This window comes from Callithrix jacchus, chromosome 4 (genome assembly GCF_049354715.1).
Source record: "Callithrix jacchus isolate 240 chromosome 4, calJac240_pri, whole genome shotgun sequence".
NCBI classification, from domain to species: Eukaryota; Metazoa; Chordata; class Mammalia; order Primates; family Cebidae; genus Callithrix; species Callithrix jacchus.
The window spans coordinates 142440877-142449472 of NC_133505.1; positions in this window are offsets into that span (position 1 = coordinate 142440877).

The window sequence follows — 8596 nt, forward strand, 5'->3', positions numbered from 1 at the left end:
CTGGTTTTTGATGTATGGTTGCAAAGGCTAGATACACACTGAGAGATTTATCGAGTGCAATATTTATTTGACATCCAAAGAAATAAGATAAGTCTTCTTATGAACTCTTGCAGAGACTTACTTTAGATAGCAAAGAACAGCTTGACAATACAGATTATTAGACACCACAAGAGTTTATTAAGTAAAATGGGTGGAAGCATTGATTCTACATCTTTTTTTTTTTTTTGAGACGGAGTTTCGCTCTTGTTACCCAGGCTGGAGTGCAATGGCGTGATCTCGGCTCACTGCAACCTCCGCCCCCTGGGTTCAGGCAAGTCTCCTGCCTCAGCCTCCTGAGTAGCTGGGATTACAGGCACGCACCACCATGCCCAGCTAATTTTTTGTAATTTTTAGTAGAGACGGGGTTTCACCATGTTGACCAGGATGGTCTCGATCTGTTGACCTCGTGATCCACCCGCCTCGGCCTCCCAAAGTGCTGGGATTACATGATTCTACATCTTAAATATATCTCTTCGGTCCAGTGAGTCAAACTGTTTCTCCAAGAGGTCTCAGGAACTGCTGCAGGATGCCAGTGGCCTGTGTAGAGCAGAGTGACTCACGTCTTCCACCTCTCCCTCCATCAGCTCTGCAGTTACTGGTTTTATATTGTAATGTTTCACATAAGATTTCATTGTAGAAAAAATTCTGCACCACAAAAACAAAAACTTTCCTGTCCATCTCCAATGTTAAAAAGCCTTGCGCTGAGGCTTTCATTTCCTGCTTCGATCATAGTATTTTTCTTCTCTGGGGTCTGTCTCTCTACCTCTGGTCTCATCCCTTTGTCATCCACCCTCCACATGGTTCCCAAAGTGTTCATTCTCAAACACAAATCCAATTCTGATGGCTTCTGGGGCATTTATTGACTGCCTATCACAGTTTGGAGAAAGCCACTCTGAAGAATGGCTCCCAGAAAGCACTTTAGGATTTGGCCTTCATTTACCTTCCTCCAGCCCCCTTTTCAGGTTGTCCCCATTTGGTCCTTGTGCCTCAGCCATAAACAACAACTTGTACTTGCAGTGCCCTGAAGGTCTAGAAGGCCTTCTGTTTAGTGAATTCAACCTCTCAGCTGTAGCTTCAGCATAATCTCGCCTTAGAAGATACCCAGCTTCCACTAGTTCAGTTAGAAGTCCTCCTCTGGGGCTCCCATCATGAAGCATGTGTACCCCTCTGACAGCACATTGCCCACAATATTGTGCTAATTGATATTTCGTTTATCTCCCTACTGGATAATCAGCAACTGCCTTCAGGAGAGGGGCTGGCTCATCAGCTCTGTCTCCTTAGACCTTGGCTCTGCACTTGACCCTCTACCATGTTAAATGACATGAATGAATGTCCTCCTTTCTGGAAATCATTAAAATAATAGATTTTTATTTGTTTGATTCATTTGAATAGCTTTTGTCTATGAATAGACACTAAATGGCTCCTTAAAATTTTGTCTATATTGTTTTTGATTTTTTTTTTGTTTTTTAACACCTTTAGAATTTCATAGCCCTTGTAAATACACTTAAAAGTAGCATTCCAGAATATTTGAAATACTTTTTGACTATTTAAAACAAATAAAATAGTAAATATGAAATATGGTAAAGATATAAAACAATAATTTGGGTAAAAATTCTTTCTTTATTAGAAAACACCACTGCAGTCTTCCTGTTTCAAATGTCCTAAAGCATTACATTTTTTTTTTTTTTTTTTGCAGCAACTCCACACACATTTGTTCTTGGTGTTTGCTTCCTACAAGATACAGTCAAAATTCCTTAGCCTGGTTTCCAGAGCCTCTGTAATCTGACCCTAAATGACTTTCTCAACTACATTACACACTAATGCTTAACACATTTTTTTCTTTATTTAAACCTTTCCCCTTCATATTTCTATTTATCCTTCTTGGCCTTTGGTGAATGTTTTCAATCGGAGGATTTGTACCTTCTGATTTCTGGAAATGTCTCTAGCATTATATCTTAGCATATTGTTCATTTGCTCTTTGTTTGCTTATGTCTTTGGACTTCCTCTGAGGCAGATATTAGAGCATTTATGATTCCTAATTCTGTTTTAGATCCTCCACTGCTTTATTTTTATCCTCCATGTCACAAAGATGTTCTGTTTCATCTTCTAACTCATCTTCAAGCATGCTTTGTTTTCTATAATCCATTTGCTAAACTTTCTAAGAAGATTTAATGACTGTACTTATACTTGACTTTTAAGAGTTTGTTTCATAACTTGCTGTTTTCATTTTACAGATGCCATTCTCCCTTTATATTTTAAACACTGTAAACATACTTATTGTCAGCTCTATTTCATGTTGTTCTATTCTTGTTAGTGCCTCATGTCCTGTAAGCTCTCTTTCATGATGCTGAGTGTCCTATTTTTTGTAATTCTGTTTTATTTTGCTTATAAATAAGAGTTTACTTCAGAAGGAAGTATCTTTTCTGAAGATCCAGACGACCACCTGGGGTGGTTTCCACTGGTCTGCCTGTCAGCACCTTCAAGACACACTGATTCTGAATTATTTTTTTGTGTTAATTTCTCAGCCTGGAATTCTGAGTGCATTGGGCATGAGAAGTCTGTTCCCACTCCCACATGTAGTTCAGTCTTGGGGTTCTCATCTCTCTAGAAGACTCCTTTTTTACCCATGGGGTGGGGCTATTGGCTCATTTCCAGCAGTTACCTTGGGTATGCAGGTAATGATCTGGCTCCTTCAAGGTTAGTACAGTGCTTTCTAGGGTTCTGATTTTGCACAGGAAGCCCAGTTCCTATTCCTGCTATGAATTTATTTTCCTGGCCAGCTTCTGGCCTTGAAAAGCCATGAAAATCCCAGGCTTTGAGACCTGTCATCTCCCATCTCCTTTAGTTCCAGATGCATTATCATGTTCCCTCTATGTTCTAGCATTTGGAAATTTCCTTTCTTGCTTTTGTGTTCTGCTATATATTTAATATGTAAAAAATGCTTTTAATCCCTATTTCTAAATGTCTGGAAACATTGTGTTCAATTCAATCATATCCTGTTATTTCTTCACTGTCTGACTATATTTGTTTCTCTCATTCTCTCCATTTTGAATAATCTCCCAAATGCTCTCTGCCTTTTGCAATTTCACTCATTCTTCCAGGGCTTGAGGAGTTGCTGAAGGTAAGCTCTTCAATGCTTTTTGCCTCCAGGGGCCAAATTAACCCGTAGAAAGGTTCTTTTATGAACTCCTTTGACATCCATTTGATACTTAATCATTTTCTGTTATAATTGCTTTATGGCTATTATTTGTTTTCTTGTCAAATTATAAAATCTTTGAAATTTGGGGCCATTCTTAAGCTTCTTGAGTTTCTCCACCTGTTCTCACAACAAATTCTTCCTAATGGAAGAAAAACAGAAATGAAAGACACACTAGAATAGAATAATTTTACATGTTTTCGATTTTATTTAAGAGGATACAAGCATCTAGGAAAACAAAATTTAAACAGATTTTGTTTTCCATTATATTTTGCTTACTTAATTTATTTAGGATTCATGATTTTATAAGACCAGAGAGATTTCATATAAGATCTTAGGTTACTGAAGGAAAATTGAAAAATTTTATGTCAAACAGTATAAAATTAATATGACAGATGCAATCCTAGAAAATGTGTTTCCTAAGATTCCTAAATTAGCTACTTGATGTGTGTCTGCTTAGTATTTGGTCCTGAGCAAATGAATAAACAAACAGCTTCTTCTGAGAGCTACTTTCATGGTGAAATGTTTCTGAGTTCCAGCTCATGGGAGCCTAGGAAGGTATGGATGCAAATTGCATTTCAGCACTGAACCAGCCAATCAATCCTTGGACACTTTTGAATTCTTTGGCTTTGCCTGTTAACATGGGAACACCCAAGTGAACCTTAAAATTAAAAATAAACATACTGTTCTAAAGAGTCGTAGATGTGTAATTTGGTAGAAATTTAAGGGATGTCTTTTTATAGCAACAAAGTCTATAAAGAAAATAAAATTCAGGTAAGATTATGTCTTTTCCAGTCATAAAAAAGGTGTAGGCAAATGACATTGAACTCGAAATTCAAGTACTTTGGGCATATCATACCCACTCCCTGCCCCAACCCCATAATTTCTTAGTAACAACACATAGTGCATTTTTTTTTCAGTTCTAGCTAGATTTTTATAATCTATTGGATGGATATTACATTGATAAAAATAATAGCTAACACTTATTGTATGATTGCCTTATGTCAAGCTGTGTTCTTATAATTTTCTAATATGTTGATATGATTTGGCTCTGTGTCCCCACTCAAATCTCATCTTTAATTATAATCCGTGAGTGTTGTGGGAGGGACCTGATGGGAGGTGATTGGATTGGATCATGGGAGTAGTTTTCCCCATGTGGTTCTTGTGAAAGTGAGGGAGTTCTTACAAGATCTGATGGTTTTAAAAGTGGCATTTTCTCCTGTGTGCTTTTCCTCTCCTGCTGCCATGTAAGACATGCCTTGCTTCCTTCCCTTTCTGCCATGATTGGAAGTTTCCTGAGGCCTCCCCGGCCATGTGGAACTGTGAGTCAATTAAACCTCTTTCCTTCATGAATTACTCAGTCTCAGGTATTCTTTATAACAGTGTAAAAATGAACTAATACATAATCTAATACACAGATAACCCTATGGTGTTGCTGCTATTCTCCCATTTGCAGATAGGGAAAACTGAGATAAAGAAGAGTTAATTTACCAAAGTCCAAAGAGTAGTCTTCAACTACTGTGAAATTTCTGTAGGTCTCCTTTCTATTCATGTTTCTACTTTAGAAGACATATAAATAGATATATATACTTGTCTATAGATATCTATACTTGTCTATATATGTGGCTATATGTCTTCTAAAGTAGAAATATATACTTGTCTATGTTTCTATCTATAGTCTTCTAAATATACATGTCTTCTAAAATAGAAACATGAATATATACATCAATATATATAGAAACATATATGTCTTCTGAAGTGTGTGTATGTGTGTATATGTGTGTGTGTGTGTGTGTGTGTGTATGAATGTATATATTTGTCCAGTGTTCTCTTGGGGAATTTATATTTTATTGAGATGAGAAGAAAACATAGCAGCATTGGTTAACATCACCACCTTGTTGCTGCCTAAACTCAACCACTTCCTATTGTGTCATGGTTTGATTATAAATTTCCTCTAAGCCTCTTTTCTGGACACTCATTTATCACCACTAATCCTACACATGAAAAGCTGGATACTGACCACTCTGAAAGTTGACAATCTAATATGGATTAAATGTAAAAATAAAACTAGTGACTCCAAAACCCACCACTAGCAGGTTCATCATGCATAATATACTTTTACATAATCTAATACCCAGTCCACACACTTCAGTCCAAACTCTAACCCAACGCGTCTTCTTGGAAGCCTGGTGCCTATTGTTGACTATCTAGTTACACACTGCTAATTATCTTATGTGTCTGGAGCCCCTGTTTGCATTTTTTTTTTTTACTTAAATCTTGACAAGCAAAAGAAAAAGAATGAAGTTTGGAAACCTCACTTTTAAAAACCTTGTTTTATTAATTAGAACAGACTTATTTAAGGGAAAGATATCATCAATATTTTTCCTCCTGTTTTCAATAAGTGCCTAGATATTAGATTTTATATTTATTTAAAACAATGTTTTAAACTTGGAAGAATTTTGAGTAAGAAAATAAATAAGGTGAATAGAAATAAACCTTTTAAAATTAATGCTCTTCACTATAGAATGTATTACTGGGAAAGGTTTTAAAAACTTTGCTAGAGGTCCTTCCAGTTTTTGTTCACCTGTATTCCTCAAGATGGGGTAGTCAAGGACAAACTGATTACTGTTTTAAGCTTCCTTCCAAATTTCTGTTGCTGTCATTTATGATTCTATTCCAAATGGAAACTTTCGGCCTCTCCAATATGTATTTTATAAATGAAGAGACTTCCCGATTCCTATGAATAAAAATACTCCATGCTGATGGAAAAATCAAGAATCTTGGTGACAAACTGCTTCATTCAAACTCTTAGACAATAAAATAAGCAAGACAGTAAATTACAGCAAAGTTCCAACATTTTAATAAACTAGATTCACCTTGAGGAGTTTATAAAGTACAGATTTCTACCTTTTCCCAATCTACTCTTTCTTCCCATCCCAAGAATCTGAAATTAACTGGTTTGGGTGAGCTTGATCTAATACATTTTACTAAATATGTACATTTATTATATATAGCCTATATTATAATATAAATTTAATGATAATGGAATAAAATATAACATAGTATAGATAAAGTATATTCATTATATCATTATTTAAGTTTGAAAATCAGCGTCCACAAAGGCATTTTATTTTATTTTATTTAAAAAAAATTTTTAAATTGTACTTTAGGTTCTGGGGTACATGTGCAGATCATGCAAGATTGTTACATAGGTACATACATGGCAATGTGGTTTGCTGCCTCCATCCACTTGTCACCTATATCTGGCACTTCTTCCCATGTTATCCCTCCCCAACCTTCCCACCCTCTGCTGTCCCTCCCCTATCCCCCACCAACAGACTCCAGTGTCCATGTGTTCTCATTGTTCAACACCTGCCTGTGAGTGAGAACATGTGGTGTTTGATTTTCTGTTCTTGTGTCAATTTGCTGAGAATGATGGTTTCCAGATTCGCCCATGTCCCTACAAAGAACACAAACTCATCATTTTTTATGGCTGCATAGTATTCCATGGTGTATATGTGCCACAGTTTCCTTGTCCAGTCTATCATCAATGGGCATTTGGGTTAGTTCCAAGCATTTTCTATTGTAAACAATGCCACAATGAACATACGTGTGCATGTGTCTCTGTAATAGAATGCTTTACAATTCCACAAAGGCATTTTATTTAGTTGCTCTTTGCTAATGCCAGATAAATTAATGCAAAAGAAAAGGTTGGATAAGAAGAAAGGAAAATGAGGACTAATATTCCTCTTTATATTTTCTATCTATCTATTTTCACAAAAATTACAAATAGATAAAGGTGGTCATTTTGCCTCAAATTCCCAATCAGGTTTAAGAAGTTTTTTGTCTAAATTTCCTGGTTCTAAGTGAGAGACTGAAAATACAAACGAACAATGACCAGACCATCTATGGCAACTGAACCCTGACCCACAATCTCCGTGGCCACCAGCCCAGAAAGCAAAACCCCAACTTCTATAACCTTCAGCCTAGAGTGATCAGGAGGGCTTAGTCAATGACTGCCACCTTTCCTATTTTTTTTTTCTTCTGCTTTCAACTCAAGACCAAGGAGAGAAAGCCAAATATGTTCGTTCCCCTTCTCTAAGCAATCACTTAGGATGCCCCACTACCCACTTCTAGTTAGAGCACTTTCAGCTTCCCTGTGTCAACAAGCTCCCAACAGGGCACACCTGAAACCTTTCTTTTTCCCTGTGGAACTTTTCCATTCCTATCTGTCTTTGAGTCCCTGTCAAACACAGGTGATGGTGGCTGACTCCCTTGCTATAGGAAGTTCTGAATCAATAGCTTCTGTTCTTATTTGGTGTTCATTCAGTTCCACATAAATAAAAATGGAAAAAAATAAATTATCCTTGCAAATACAAAGTTGGTTATATATACATAACAAGGTTATTCATACCAATTTATACAACTTCAGAAAATGAGAGGAGAAAGCAGATACTGTCACTAAGGCAAATGTTCAGAAGGGCAATGAACACAGTGAAAAGAGGAATGCCAAGAACTTTTATTTTCGGTAAATATGGTTACACAGTCAAGAGTATTGAGGACCTGAGAATGGGAAGCCATTGCTTTGGCTCCTGTGATTCCACCAACACTTGCCTCAATTCTCTTGAATCAATGAATTAGGAGTGGAAAACCAGGAGCAGGTAGTAAAGGGGATAACTTTCAGAAGGCTGTACAGTGGTCCCTGGATATCCACAGGGGATTGGTTCCAGGACCACTCCATATACCCAAATCCATGCATACTTAAGTCTTGCTATTGGGACTATAGAATCCAGGTATAGGGGGAGGACTCAAGATGGCGCTGTGAGAACAACCCAGGATTGAAGCTCTCGCTGGACGCACGGAGAGGGTGAGTCGGGGAAGCATTTCCAGACGGATCTTAGTTGCCTACAGAACGGGGAAATTCCCAGGTATAAAAGAGACGCGGGACGCCAGGCAGAGGTCTCCGCTGGTGTAGCCGGCAGCTGGTGCGGCTCCGGCCCGCGCCGGAGCGCAGAGGCGCTCCACAGTGCTCCATACAAAAGCGCACTGTTACGGGTGCCCTGTTGAACCGGCAAACTAAGACCCGAGAGGGCTGAACTTGAGACTGAACAGGTCTTGAACTGTGACCCAGCTCAGGAAATCCCAGGGACTCAGCGTTTGGGGGAGCGCAGTGCGACAAACAAAACAGCGATTCCAAACGCTCCCAGTGAATAGGTTTTTTTTTAAAGCGCAGCTCCGCGGGGGAGGGGCATCAGCCATTACTGAGGCAATCAGCCCCTACTGAGGTACACGCCCATTGCTGATGCAGCCTGCCGCTGCCGAGGCAACCAGGTACAACAGAGAGACTCCGCCACAGAGCGT